Source organism: Sciurus carolinensis, chromosome 10, assembly GCF_902686445.1.
Source record: "Sciurus carolinensis chromosome 10, mSciCar1.2, whole genome shotgun sequence".
NCBI lineage: Eukaryota > Metazoa > Chordata > Mammalia > Rodentia > Sciuridae > Sciurus > Sciurus carolinensis.
Window position 1 is genome coordinate 88,192,718 of NC_062222.1, and position 16,779 is coordinate 88,209,496.

Genomic DNA, 16,779 nt, shown 5'->3' on the forward strand with positions numbered 1-16,779 from the left:
TTATTTAACCTGCTTTTCTGGGAAACGTTGCATACATATTTGGTTTAAAATTCTTGTCTTTTGTTATAGTATATGCTTATGATGTGCTCATGTGTGTGTCCTGTGAATGTAGGTAGGTTTATAGATTTGTGTTCTATCAATTATCTTCTAACTTGGGTCTATTTTGTAAGAATAGGTTTTAATTGGATTTTGATAGCTAGAAAAGGACATTGACTTCCTTTTTAAATTAAATACATTTCTGGTTGCTGGATTTGTGCATGTGTCAGCACCTCATACATGCTTGTTGATGGTATAAAAATAAGAAGAAAAGAAATAAGTTTTAAATAGTATAAACTATGTTTCTAGATAAGGCAAAGAAAGATAGAAATTGTGGATAAAAACAGTATTGGTTTCCTTTGGGATTATAGAATCAAACTAATACTCTAAGAGGAAAAAAAAGTAAAATTAGCTAAAAATACTTACTTAGATATGTTTTTTTCCTTTTTAATGAAATAGTATTCAGTAAATAGATGGAAATGTACATATCTGTGTGACATATATATATCTCCTGTTTCTTCTATTTCTTAATAGTCCCCTATTAAATATTTATTAGTCAGAAAAGACAAACAGAAGATGTTTATTATCAAAATTTATTTCAATAATTGAGTCATTCAGTATTAATATGCAAAAAGTATGTAAAATATACAGATGTGAGCATGTATAGATTGGTTGAATTAAAAATCTTTCATAACTATTTAATGTGTATTTAAATATTTTTAATGATAAAAACAGTACATTGGTATTATCATTTAATGACTTCACATAGTTTTCTTCTCTATAATGTTCTATATCCTATTTATTAAAGGTGGCAATATTTTTTTTTAAAAAATAGTTGGTTATTAACCTATTGAAACAAATTGTGGGTTACATAGAAATAATGATGACCAAATACTTTAGACTGAATGTTCTGTCAAGTACAATATTTTATCAGTCAGAATATTATTTCCTTTCTTATATGGTATTTGTGAAAATAGAATAAGTTATAAGATTTGGAAATATCTTCATAATAATCACAGAACAATGAGTAATGTTCAATGTGCTTGTAGTAATATAGAATTTTTAGAACTATATTATACAAAATATTATATTTTACCTCCTTACATTAAACAAAATATCCTTTTTCCTGGTCATAATCAGTTTTGGAATGAATGGTCCAAAAGGTTACTCTGGTATACAAGTGGAAATAACCTTGGGATTAAATTAGATATTCTGGGTTCAAGTTCTATTTTTTTTTCTACTTTACATCTCAGCAACTAAATGAACAAGGACCTAACCCATGATAGAAGTTACTTGTGCATTTGAAAGAATGGAATTTTTATTCAATAATTTAGTTACCTGCATGAATAGAGTGAGGTGAAGCCACACAGAGACAGTGTTTCCCCAGTGAGGAGCCCCTATAGAAAGTGCCTAGAAATTCAAGACCCACAGGTCAGAGAGAGGAAGCAGTGCTGCTAGGGTGCTGGGATGCTGGGTCCAGACCATTCAGAAAATGTTTCAATAGAGTGATACTATTCAGTGGAAGCTGGAACCATAGACCATATTACCAAATGGTAAAAGAAAAGAGAGGAGAGGCAGAGTAGGAAGGACAACAATAACTTCTTGTCTCTCTTCCCTCCATTCTTCCAACTCCATATAGTTTAATTCTACTAAAAACCTCGCTGACTATGCGGTGTGGGAAATGTTGCCTTCAGGCCAGTCCTTCCAACACAGGAGAGAACAAGTGAGGATAAGGGAGGGTTCTGAGAGGGAACAGACCCCAGATCCCCACAATTAGCCTCTCCTTTATTTTCCTATCAGTAACTCATGAACCACCTCAAAAGCTCATTGTTTGGATTAGTTTAAAACAGTATCCTAGGCTTTAAAAAATGTGTGCTGCTGAAAGTTATTACTACTGTATAAAAATTCAGTTCTAGAGACGGAATCTTCCTTGTTTATTTATGTCTTTGTTCTTACTGGGGATTGAACCCAGGTGTGCTCTACCACTGAACCACATCACCAATGACCTCTGCCCTTTTTTTGTTTTGTTATGTTTTTTGAGACAGGGTCTTACTTAGTTGCTTAGGATATTGCTGAGTTGCTGAGCCCATTCTTGAATTTGAAATCCTCCTGCCTCAGCCTTCAGAGTCTGAAATTTCACAGGTATGTGCCCCAGTGTATGCAAACTTTCTTTACTTTAAAATTTTGGATGTAATTTCCACCTGTGATTATCAATAAAACTCCAGTAGGATTTTTTTGAGCCTTCCAAAAGTAATGGAAATCTCTAAAATTTGAAATACTAAGGTTTGAAATGACTTGAATTTCTGAAAGTCAAGAAGTTCAAAGTCAAGATTTTCATTTTCACAATGGTAATGTGAAAAATCCCTTAGATCCACTTCTCAAGAAAACTGATAAAAATTATAAACAACAACTTCAAAACACCATTTAGGGTCTCTAGAAATGCTCCTAAGGGCATATATCAAATAAAGAAATATTCGATAAAATCTACTCAAACTTCCTAGCATCAGTGAGCATCTGTGGCAGTTGAATCACAGCCTTCTGCCTCTGTCTCCTGATCCAGCCTACTGTGATAAAAACTCTACCTAGATAGATGAAGACAGGAACAAAGGGCTCCCATAAATCCCAGCTAACAGTCAAGGGCTACAGTGTCTTTTCCAAAGGGTTGGGGTACCTGCATTTCATATTCTGTCTCCAAGTTACCTATTACAGAGGCTAGATTCTTGAACCAAAGAGATATAGGCTACCATTTTTTGCCTAGTTCCATTTGCAGTATCAAGGTTTTAACTTTGGCTTGATGCTCCGAAAGCACAAAAACAATGTTTACCCTCACTGCCTTGCTTATAAAGTTCAGGTTCTGAGTCAGGATAGGAAAGCCGAGAAGACCAGTGACGAAGGCCACCACACTGCTACCACTGAGTGCCCAGGTATTAAAGCAGGGGTGGCATTCAGAGAGAAGAGCACCAGTGTCCCTGCCCCAGTTCCAGAGCCTTAGCTCGAATATTTTACCCAGTTAAAAGATAAACAAAAATCAAAGCTAGGATTTCTTCCCCCAAATAAATTATTTTATTGGCAATAAAGTATGGGGAAATTAAGCCTAATGAGTGATGCCCTCAAACACAATGGAGGATATGGCAAAAATTAATTAAAAGAAATTAGTAACTTTATTGGAGGTATAATCGAACAGAAAAAAAAAACTAGGAAAAATTAGCTACGTAGAGTTCTGTTGAGGGTCAAAACAAATCTCAATCATAACTTTAAGAACTATCCTTGCAAAGGGGTCAGATTTTAATTGTATTAATATATGGACCAATTAATATCCAAGAACATTATTGAAGACATAAAGCAATCAACTGACAATTAGTGTTTAATTTCTGGTGTGATCAAGGACAGTCAAAAAGAGCTCTGTTACACCTATTGCTGCTCTAGAGCAACTACATGCATAAAACTGTGTCCTCTGAAAAACAATGTCTGAGGCTTCACACAAACTGAGGAAATGAACTTTACTAAAACGTTGCAACTGGTCACGAAAATAAATTTAAAAAAATAGTAATAATAAACCCTGATTGGAGAGCAATTAATTTTCAGATTTGCTATATTCTCTGAGATATCTAATTTCTAATACCAAATATGTTTGAGGATGTACAAAGACACAGCCAATTCTTTCACGGAAAATAATCAAGCACCAGAAATTTCCTGTGAGAGCAATCACACATTGGATTTAACAAGTCTTCAAAATGACTGGATTAATTTTTCATTATAATGAATTAAAGGAAAATATGAAAATAACATCTTATCAAACAGAGATTGTCAATAAAAGTTTAAAATTATTTTTAAAAAATAACCAACTGGAAATACCAGGGTTGAAAGGCATATTCTAAAATGAAAATAAACTATCACCTTGGACCTCAACAGTCCATCTGAAATGGGAGGAAAAGGAACTGGTAAACACTAATGGAGATAGAGATTACACAATCTGGAAAACAGAAAAAGAATTAAGAAACAGAAAAAGTGTGGAACGACCACTAAGTGCATCGAATTGAGTTAATGGGAGTTCCAAATGGGGAAAATGGAAAAGAATAGAAAAATATTCAAAGAACTAATGACTGAACACTTATAAAGTGTTAATATACATGTTAAGAAGCTCAATAGAATACAGGGGCAACACACGAACATATCATAGGAAATTGCTGAAAGTTAAAAAGGAGAAACCCCCATAAGCAAACAGAAGGAAAAAGACTTCTTATATGCAAGAAAAATCTCAATTAAAATAACAATTTTTGAGAGAGATCCAAGATGACAGACTAGAGGGTGACAGCATCTCCCGTCACTCCACAACTCAGGTTTCAAGAAGGGGAGGTATTGAGAAACTTGGACCAACATAGAGTCACGGGATGAATCTCTCCCACCGGGTGAAGTTCGGCCGGGCGGCAGGCCCAGACAGTGGGCAGCTTCTTGGAGCAGGGCAGTGAAAGTCTTCCCCAAGCAGCCCTGCTCCCTCTGGCGGCAGGCACTATCCACAGCCAGCTTCTTGGAGCAGGCCCGCCCAGTGAGAGCTTTTCCGCACAGAACCGACCCCAAGCCCCGGACCCAGCGGTGGGCCCCGGCCTGCAGGCAGCTTCTGGGACCAAGGCAGAACAGGGTGAGGCTTTCCCCAAGCAGCCTGGCTCCCTCAGGTGGGGCAGGCCCTGTCTATAGCCAGTTTCTAGGAGCAGGACCACCCAGTGAGAGGATTTCCACATAGAACCAGCCCCTAGCCCTGGACCCAGTAGCAGGCTAGGGGCAGCTCTCTTCAGAAGCACTGCATTATCAAGTTCCTCCAAGACTTCAGGCTACTGAAGGCTGGGAGGTGATACACTGGAAATCTACAGGGACATTATAAGCCAATAGAGGAAATCTGCAATACCTCAGAGTCCCACTGCTATCTAACCAATATGAGAAAACAAGGGAAGAAAAAGTCCCAAACAAACCTAGATACTATATCAATAAAACCCAATGACAGCACAGCAGAAATGTCAGAAACGGAGTTCAGAATGTACATGATTAAAACAATCAGAGAAGCAAACGAGGAGATGAAAGAGCAAATGCAGGCATTGAAGGAGGAGATGAAAGAGCAAATGCAGGCATTAAATGATCGCACCAATCAACAGTTAAAAGACAAAATACAGGAAGCAAAAGATCATTTCAATAAAGAGTTAGAGATACTGAAAAAAAAACAAACAAACAAACAGAAATCCTTGAAATGAAGGAGACAATAAACCAAGTTAAAAACTCCATAGAAAGCATAACCAATAGGATAGAACACCTGGAAGACAGAACCTCAGACATTGAAGAAAAAATGTTTAATCTTGAAAACAAAGTTGACCAAACAGAGAAAATGGTAAGAAATCATGAACAGAATCTACAAGAATTATGGGATATCATGAAAAGGCCAAATTTAAGAATTATTGGGATTGAGGAAGGCTTAGAGAAACAAATCAAAGGAATGAACAATCTATTCAATGAAATAATATCAGAAAATTTCCCAAATCTGAAGAATGAAATGGAAAACCAAGTACAAGAGGCTTATAGGACTCCAAATATACAAAATTACAACAGACTACCAAGACTCATTATTATGAAAATACCTAACATACAAAACAAAGACAGAATTTTAAAGGCTGCGAGAGAAAAGAATCAAATTACATTCAGGGGGAACCCAATAAAAATATCAGCAGATTTTTCAATCCAGACCCTAAAAGCTAGAAGGGCCTGAAACAACATTTACCAAACCCTGAAAGAAAATGGATGCCAACCAAGAATCTTATACCCAGCAAAACTTACTTTCAGATTTGACAACGAAATAAAACCGTTCCAAGATAAACAAAAGCTAAAAGAATTTACAAAAAGAAAGCCGGCATTACAGAACATTCTCAGCAAAATATTCCATGAGGAAGAGATGAAAAACAATGATGCAAATCAGCAATGGGAGGAACTAGCCTAAAGGAAAAACCAAATAAAGGAGAAACCAAACCATGTCAAAAAACAAAAATGAGTCAAATGACTGGGAATACAAATCATATCACAATAATAACCCTGAATGTTAAAGGCCAGAACTCATCAGTCAAAAGACATAGACTGGCAGATTGGATTAAAAAGAAAAATCCAACAATATGCTGCCTGCAAGAGACTCATCTCATAGAAAGAGACACCCATAGACTAAAGGTGAAAGGATGGGGAAAAACATACCATGCACACGGACACAGCAAAAAAGCTGGAGTATCCATCCTCATTCCAGATAATGTGGACTTCAAACCAAAACTAGTCAGAAGGGACAAAGAAGGACATTACATGCTGCTTAAGGGAAGCATAAATCAGCAAGACATAACAATCATAAATATCTATGCCCCGAACATTGGCTCATCCACGTACATCAAACAAATCCTTCTTAATTCCAGAAATCAAATAGACCACAACACAATAATACTAGGCGATTTTAACACACCTCTCTCACCACTGGATAGATCGTCCAAACAAAAATTGAATAAAGAAACTATAGATCTCAACAACACAATCAGCAATTTAGACTTAACGGACATATATAGAATATACCATCCAACAAAGAACGAATACACTTTCTTCTCAGCAGCACATGGGTCCTTCTCTAAAATAGACCATATTTTATGCCACAATGCTACTGTTAGCAAATACAAGAAGATAGAGATACTACCTTGTACTCTATCAGATCATAACGGATTGAAATTAGAAATAAATGACAGAAAAAAAAACAGAAACTTCTCCAATACCTGGAGATTAAATAATACGCTATTGTATGATGAATGGATAACAGAAGACATCAGGAGGGAAATAAAAAAAATTCTTAGAAGTAAAAGAGCACAAAAACACATCATATCAAAATCTTGGGACACTATGAAAGCAGTACTTAGAGGAAGATTTATTTCATAGAGCGTATTCAACAAAAGAAGAAAAAATCAACATATAAACGACTTAACACTACAGCTCAAAGTCCTAGAAAAAGAAGAGCATACCAACACCAAAAGTAGTAGAATACAGGAAATAGTTAAAATCAGAGCTGAAATCAACAAAATTGAAACAAAAGAAACAATCGAAAAAATTTACAAAATAAACAGTTGATTCTTTGAAAAAATAAACAAAATTGATAAACCCTTAGCCACACTAACAAACAGAAGGAGAGAGAAAACTCAAATTACTAAAATTGGAATGAACAAGGAAATTCCACTACAGACACGAGGGAAATACAAAATAAGTGATAAGTGGATGATGACACATAATGGGGGATGGGAGGGGTTAGTGTTAGGGTTAGGGTGAGGGTTAGTGTTAGGGAGGGGGGCAAGAATGGAGGAAGAAAAGACTGTATAAAGGGAAAAGAGGGGTGGGAGGGGTGGGAGGGAAGGGAAAAAATAACAGAATGAATCAAACAACATTATCCTCTGTAAATTTATGATTACACAAATGGTATGCCTTTACTCCATGTACAAACAGAGAAACAACATGTATCCCATTTGTTTACAATAAAAAAAAATCAACTTCAAATAAAAATAACTATTTTCATTATACAATGGAAGCCAGAAAGGAGAGAGATTAGAAAATCAAAGAACTCAAAGAAAAAAAAACTGTCAACCAACATTCCTATATCCAGAAAAACTAACTTGCAAAATATTAACAAATTCAGAAAAAAATGAGTGATTTTGTTACCATGAAACCTACCTTTTAAGAAATATTGAAGGAAATTTTAAAATTGAAAACAAATAAGTATATTAAATAAAAGGAAGAAATATGTCAAATCTGTAATTTAAACTTCTAGCATAAGATGCTGCAATTCCTATCTAAAGAAACCATACAAGATAAATATAAGGTGTACTTATAAGATTGGATGGGTAGCAGTAAAATCTATTTCTATTTGCAGCTGACAAAGTATTTTGTATATACAACCCTAAAAGATCCACTAAAGAAAAATGTAGAACTATAAAGATATTTCACCAATATAAAAATAAATTTTATTTATACACACTTAGCAGTGAAAATATGAAATTGAAATTAAGTAAACATTTAATTAGTGAATCAAAGGAACAAACTGCATAGTGAAAATTTAACAAAATAGTATAAGACTTCTATATTGAAAACTAGAACACATTTTTATAAGAGATGAAATAAGAACTAAATAAATGTAAATGTAGCCTGTATTCATGGATTTGAAAATATGATGTTGTTAATATTGCAATATTCTCCAAATTTATCAACAGATTTATTACAATGTTTTTCAATATATGAATTGAATTCTTTGTACAAGCTGACAAGCTGATCCTAAAATCCATATGGCAAATCAAGAACCCAGAATAGTCAAAATATACTTGAGAAAAAGAATAAATTTAGAATACTCACATTTCTTAATTTCAAAACTTATTGCAAAACAATAATAAGATAGAGATACATTAGACAGATCAATAGAATTGAAAATCAGAAATACATATGTCTATTGTCAATTAATTCTCAGGATGCTGAGAACATTCTATGGAGTAAATATCATGTTTTTCTACAGAGTATTCTGGGACTATTGCATATTCATATACAAACAACAAAGTTGTACACCAACTGCATACCACACACAAAATAATGAACTCAAACTATACTAAATACCTAAACGTAAAACCTAAGACTACAAAATCTTCAAAGAAACCATAGGAGTACCACATTGTGACTTTTGATTTGATAACAGATTCTTAGCTATGACATAAAAAGTACAAACATCCCAAGAAAAAACAGGTAAATTTCAAATTAAAATCAAAATTTTTTAAAAAATGCTTCAAAGGACATTATCAAGAATGTAAAAATACAATCTGCAGAACTCATGAAAACATTTGCAAATCTTATATCTTATAAGGAACTTGTATCTAATATAGATAAAGAACACATAATTCAATTATAAGCTGAAGAACCCAATTTTTAAAATGAAGAAAAAAATTGAGTAGGTATTTGTCCAGAGAAAATAAACAAATGAAAATATGCACAACATTTTTATTCATTAGCTAAATGTAAATCAAAACTATGATATGATATACATCATACCCATTAAGATGACTATAGTAAAAAATCAGATAACACTGGTGAGTATGCAAAAAGACTGGAATTTTCATATGCTACTGGTAGGAATGAAAAATGACTCATCCAATTGGTAAAACTTCTCTCAGTGCATCAAAATATTAAAAATAGAACTACTATTTAGCATAGCAATTCTCCTGGGTAAATATCCAAGATAAATGAATACATTTATTCAAACAAAGATTGGTACACTAATATTTCTAACAACACTATGGATGGTATTCAAGAGATGTAATAATCCCCAGTACACATTAACTGATGAATAGATAAACCAAATATGGATAATCCATGAGCTGGAATTTTATTTCACAAAAAAGTTAAGTATTGAACCATGGTACAACATGATTGAACCTTGAAAATGTGCTAAGGTAAAGATATCAGTAAAAAAGGCAAAGTATTATGGGATTCCATTTATATGAAATTTCCAGAAAAGAAAAATCTATAAATACCAAAAATAGATTTGTAGTTCCCTAGGGCTTACAAAGTATTGGGACTTGGGGTGAAAATGATGTTTTGTTTTTTGGTGATAAAATTATTTTAAGTTAATCATGATAAAGGTTACGACTCTTTGAATATACAAAGTTCTAGTAACAACCTAATACTAAGCACATTGAATAAAAATTTGAAATGAGTGAATTACATGGTCCATTGATTGTACCTAAACAAAACTGCTGCAAAAATTAGAAAATGTCATGTTTTCATAAATTATAAATAAGACAAATACTAATGCTGTAAACTTATTATTACTTTTGAAGCATAAACCACTGTCAAAGAGCAAAATGGTAACAGCTACTTAGTATATTTTTAAAAATCAAACTTGTAAAATGTATATTTTCATATATTTTCTAATACTGATTTTTGGTTCTTTTTAAATAGACAATATTTCACTAAAAATTCAAATTACTGAACTTGAAGTTCAAGAATGAAAATATATATACACAATATTCTCAGCATGTTAACCTTTAATTTTGATCCTTTTCCTTGCATTTGGGGATGTGTGTTTTTTTCCCAGCAGAACAGTCTAAACACCAAGAGACAGATTTAGTTTTGCATTTGCTGGCTTTCATGTGCATGTGTCTTAACTTTAATATCTCTTAAGTAGAGTTTATTTTGCAGAGAATCTGTTTATCTAGCATTAGTACATGACAAAACCAGAAGTGTAATAAGAATGCATAAATTGCAAATGCATAGTGCATAACTGAATATTTGAACATGTCTCAAAGCAGTGGAGCAATTTGATCCTTATAATCCAGTTTACTTTTTTTTTCCCTGAGAGAAAAGGGCATGGTTATCTAGGATTTATTTCATCTGCAATTTTCACATGACAAAATTTACTTTTAAGTTTAAAATGATGTTGTTTCGGTCCCTGGTGTCTGAGTGTGATGAGAGTTGGAAAAGCAGACAGAACTGCAAATGTCTAATCTTGGCATGGCATTTGCTTTCCATTTTCTTTAGTGTGCACTAGTGGGATATTACTGAATGTTAAAACCTTGGCAGAGTCACTAGTGTGTAGAGTCTACTTCTTTTGTAGAGAGGGAAGTGAATTTGTAGTCCAGTGACGTTTATCTATTTTCTAAGTAACTGCTGATTAGTTTTTATTTCCTTTTATCATTATCTTTTCTCGTAAGCTGTACATAGACTGAATGCTGAATTTTCAGTCTACTAAAAAAGCTATATATAGAAAAATATTTTTCCTAGATAAAAGATATGAATCTTTACCTTATGAATATTTTTATATTCTTGTCAACAGCAAACGTTAGCCCCAAAGTATACATCACTTAGTGTCATAGTCTGGTCTCCTCTTTCTCTATTTTCCTAAGTTCTGATTACCTGGAAACAATAACTCCTTTCTTTTAGGGGACTTATAATAAACGTTGCTTATTTAAATATTTATTAGATATATTTTATGTGGGCTGTAGAATTTTAAAAGTCACCAAAGCTTTACTATAAAATCCTTGACCTTTATTTACTATTAGGAGTACATTGTCAAAATTGAGTTACGTACAAAAAATTCCTGTGGCATAATAAATTTTCTTTTTGTAATAATTGAGTAGGAAAAGTCAGTATTATTTTCTGCTTAGTGTGTCCATGTTTTCCATGCTAGATATTTAACATTAGAAAGAATATAAACCATTGAAGTACTTTGAATGAACTCCTATTTCCTTTTCCAATTCCTCTGAGGAGTTGATTTAGAAGGAGACAAAATACTATTGGAAATGAAAGTCTAGGACAAATGAAAGGGTGGGGGCTCAATATCAATATTGTTATGACTGTCTGTAGGTTTATTTATCTACCTATAATTACACCCCTTTATTCTTGCACCTGCTTATTGGCCTGACTATGCCAAGCAAAACTTATTTTAACATCTATTCCTGCCCCCATTTGAAACCTTAGTAATAGCTGTGCTTCAATATTGCATCTTGTTTTTCCCATCAGTTAAGGAAACATTCCCAAATCTTTTTGATGAACCTCCTAACTCACACATCCACATACATGCATAGATGCATGCATGCATTATAAAGCTAAGGGAGTTCACAATGGTATACAAGTCATATTTTAGAGCAGCATTATGGCCTATTATAGTTTGTTCCCTCCAAAACTTATATTTAAATACAGTTGCCATTACAAAGGTTTAAGATAGGAAACCACTGACAGGTAGTTAGACTATGAGGGCTTCACCCCCAGGGATAGGACTGATGCCATTTGAAAAGAGTGAGTTCAACCCCTCTTGCTCTCTCTCCTTCCCTCTCCCTTCCTCCCTCTCCTACCTTACTTTCTCTCTTTCTGTCTTGTGTTGATACAGTAAGATCCTTGCAGTAACTTCCCATATAAAATATATCAAACTTGGATTTGGGAAACTATGTGTTGTATCTTCATATGCTTATTTTTGTGCTAAAAAAATAGTATTCTTTCCTCTTCCCTTACACTGTCGTTACATTGCTGATGGTGACTCTTTGTGCTGATTAGTCCCTACAGCATAACTCTTCAATGCACTAGTTTTCTTTTCTGTCTCTCCCACAAAGCTGAAAGCTCCTATAGAAAACTAACTTTGGCAGTTGCTTCAGCCTTGAATCAGACAAAATATTTAATCCAGAATAGATGCCAATAGAATAAAAGAACAACTACCTTCATACAGTAACCTATAAGTTTTTATCTTTGAGAAATTACTGATCTATAGAAGCAGAAAATATTTTATCTTCTTTCCAATATTTTGATCATTGCCTAAAAAGTGTTATAGATTAAATAATAAAAGGACAAAGAGAAAAAAACATGTTGTAGTGTACTTAGTGTCAATGTCATGTACTTAACTATACTAAGAATCTTTTTAATTTCTGTTTTAGACTCAGGTGACAAAGACTCCTGATTTGGGCCCTGGGTTTAGAAAGCTTGCAAGAGCTACCTCTTCATTTGGCTATCTCTAGGGACAAGGAGTCCAGGGCAGAAGACACACAGCCTGCACCCTACCCTCTCCACCATGCTTCAGTACTTGTGCTTGTGGAATACTCTGCCTACAAAGATTGCTTCTGGATCTACCAATTGTCTTTCTTTCCCAATATAAAGGCCTTTCTTCAAGGATGTTCTTTAGGTTCTTATCATTGATGTTCTCCCAGGAAAATAAGGCTCTTTTAAATTTAGGTTTTTATATTCCAAAAGATTGGAAGATGTTTTTATGTGTCACCCAGGTTCAACTAATTTGGTTTCAAGTCTAAAATATTCCTCATCTTAAGCCATGACATTCTAGTTCAATTCTTAAGCTATAACTTTAATTATTCTGAAAATATGTTCTCCTTTGCACAATTTCATCAATGCCACTGTTGTCTTCTTGGTTCCATATGTAATGGTCTGAAATTGTTCCAGTTTTGAATTTTCTCTGGTACTTTCACAGCCAGGATACATACATAATCTCTACACTTTTTAGCAACATATGATTACATTTAGGTCAGGGTCTAAAAGAGAGAAAAATATCTTTCTCCCCCAGTTTTTCTTTTGCCAAAATACTCCATCCAATTAGGTGTCCTGAAAGGAAGGAAACAGGATGAGAAACAGAAGACCCTTCCTTTTTTGTGTTAGTCAACTTTTTTTTGCTGTGTACAAAATAGTTGACACAGACAACTTAGAGGAGGAAAAGTTTATTTGTGATTATAGTTTCAGAGGTTTCAGTCCATGGTTGACTGGCTCTACTGCTCAGGGCCTGAGATGAGTCAGAACATCACTGTGGAGGTACATGATAGACCAAAGTTGTTCAGTTCATGGCAGCCAGAAAACAGTGAGGTAGTGAGTGAGGTAGAGGCTTGAGAGAAGATAAACCATTCTAGAGCACAAAGCAAGTAACCTACTTCCTCCAATTAGTTTCCAACTCTTAGTAGTCCATTCAGCCGTCAAGGAACTAATATACTGATGAAGTCAGGAACTCATGATCCAATCACTTCCCAAAAGCTCTTTTTGGACACATGGGACTTTGGGGGGCATTCAAAATTTAAACAATAACATTTTCATGGGCAGATCCAGCCATGGCATAGATCTGTGAAATTAAGTTATCAAAAATGACACTTCTCCTCCTGCCTGATCATTCTATTTTTAAATCTGTTAAAAGATGGGCCTACAATCCCCTCTGCTCCTGAGAACTATTCCTATTTCCAAACATATCTGGAGATATATATATATATATACACACACACACACACACACACACATACACACACACCTGCTATTGCTACAGTCAAATGTGTTATGAAGAGAAAGATCTATCTACAGTCAAATGTGTTATGAAGAGAAAGATCTATCTATTGAGATACTCTTCAGGAAGAATCTAGTCACTTTCTTCGCAATTTTTTTCCTGTGAAGAGTCTCCCCCAATTTCAGTGGACATATTGCTTATTCAGTTCTCACAGACGTATCACAGACCTATGATCTCTCCAAGTGGAATGACTGGAAGGAAGCCAACTTTTGACTATGCAACATAATGTGTATATGGGCTACTTTCTTATTATCCCTAGGAAGTGTTCAGGAACTAGGGCATTCACTGGGTTGAATTTTCATTATGCAATTTATGCAATTTTCTAAATAAAACTAAATTTCAAAAATTCTACAAAAGAAATCTTGTGCAAAGGAACAATTATACAAAAGAAAATATGATACACTGAGAGAATTGCATGGTTATTTTTGCCTCTGTGGTCTGAAAGAATTATTTGGGTCATTGTTACTAGTAAGTGTTTAGAAATATAATTTTATTTGTTCATCTAGAAAAGGGCAAACAGAAACTACACAGTAAGCCTTTAGTGTATGATTTGATGACTTTCAAATTAAAATAAATGTTAAAATCAAAATGGAGAAAATCTCATTATATGGCATAAGATTTCAATGACCTTTGAATATGAGACGAATTATGTATATTGCATATGGAACTTATCTCTGCTTGCCTTTACTTAGGTGACAATGGATCGATATGTGATGATAACATATAATAGTAATATAAAGGTCCATTGTCTAAAGCTATATTTTTATTACTAAGATTTTATACACTCTACTACAAGGAAGATAGTAAAAGTACATTTAAATTATGTTATAAACAAGGTAGATAATTATTATTTCTTACTAGAAAAATTTTTCTCCTACATTTGGATTTTATCTTACAGATTTAAACCTAAGTATTTTGTAAATAACTTACTCTGCATTGCTTCTCATAAAACAGTTATGTACTAGCCATATGATTTTGGGTGAATCATATAAACTCTGGACTTTTAATTTCCTCAACTGTAAAATGAGGATGGTTATAGTACCTTCCATACAGAGTTTTAATAAGTTTAAATAACATTATACATTAAACTTTTAGAAGAGTGATTATGATGAGGAGGAGGAGAAGGATACCAGGGCAAGGTTTGATTACTGCATTGATCAGACCAGTTATTTAAAAGAGTGAGTGGTCTGCCATCAGCTACTAAGATGAGTTAGGTCATGAGTCCTACCCTGGTTTGTAAAGGAATACGTATTTTATGTTAACAGCAGGTTTGTGTCATCATTGAAACTAGTTGACCTAGAGAGTTCTAATAAATTCAGTTGGGTAAGTTTCTTCTGAAGAAAACCTAAGATCATGTGAATTTTAGTTATAATTCAGATAACTGTAATACGAGGGGACAAAATTAAGTAGCAGTGATGTATTATATATAAAATTTTTCTATTGTCTTTGCAATTTACATTTATCTAATATGAATGATAACTAGGTTAGCAAAATTTGGTTGCTAACATAAAATAGCATAAGCTAGTTTGCTTTCTCATTACTAGTATACTTAATTCAAAACTTTCCATACTGCTCTATATAATAGTTCAATAACAATAATAAAATCATTCTGATCCTTCAGGTTGTTTGTTTCACCTCTTAAGAGGTTTCAAGTACTTAATGTCACATACTTAGAAAAGAACTCATTATTTGTTGTTGTTGTTGTTGTTGTTTTGGCTTTACAAAAATTTACAATATATTGCTTATTGAGAAAAGTATTAGTATTGCTATCGTTATCTATCACAGCATGAATACTTATGCTACAAATACCACTACAAAGATAGAATATTGCCAGTACTTCAGAAACTTTCCCTGTTTCCTTCCCAAACATCCCTTTCTCTTTCTTCCCCCAAATAATAATTATCTTGATATCTAATAACAATTTTGATCTATTTTTGGACATTGTACATTTGGGATTGCTTAATACTCTTGTTTATGACTACTTTGTTACCAAGTTGCAGTTGCTCATGATGCTTTGATATCTAGTTTGCTGCCATTTATGAATAAAGTTGTATGGTATGTGCTTCCTTAATCATGTTCAAACATTCAGTTAATTTAAAGGTGAACACAATATTGGAAAACTTACTTTCACTTCACAGCAAGGTAAATGAGTGAAAACTGACAATGATAAAGTAGAAAGGTGAAAAAGAAATATATAAAACAACTTGTTCAAGAAAAGTAGACTTAGAACAACTTATTTCAGTACCTTTGTGCTTCACCTCATCATATTCATATTTTTTCTTGTCTTCACAAAGGTAGGGTTTCCAGAGTAGTCATTAAAAAGATAAGCCCCTAGTCAAATCTGAATGTCAGTTATACACAAACTAAGGACACACACTTGTACTAAAATATTTTTTTTTTAAATTTTTCTGACACTCAAATTTAATTAGAGACTGACATTTTATCTATAAACCCTGTGCAAAGGATAAGGCACACATACTAATGTGGATATTCTTTCTTCTGAAGCACATATGAAATTTATTGAAATTTCCTTTGTTTATGAGCTCATAGTTACACATCTGTTTAAAAAATTGATGTGTACTCCATAATCCATATAAAAATTTAATAGCTTTAATAAGTAATTCCATACTCTACACTATCATAATTTTAAAATAAATAGAATGAGCATGTGTATAAATCTGCAAAAGTGGATTAAAGAAAACAGCCAAAGAAAGCTTGTCAATATCTTATAAAATAGATAACATTGAGCAGAAGAAAGAAAGGAATTCCATGACCCAACAAATAAGAAAAGGAAGCACCTTATTGACCATAACTTTAAACTTGGCAACAAAGGGACTAAGAGAAAAATAAGGAATGTCTTAAGGTCAGCAAGTATTAAACCTTCCCTC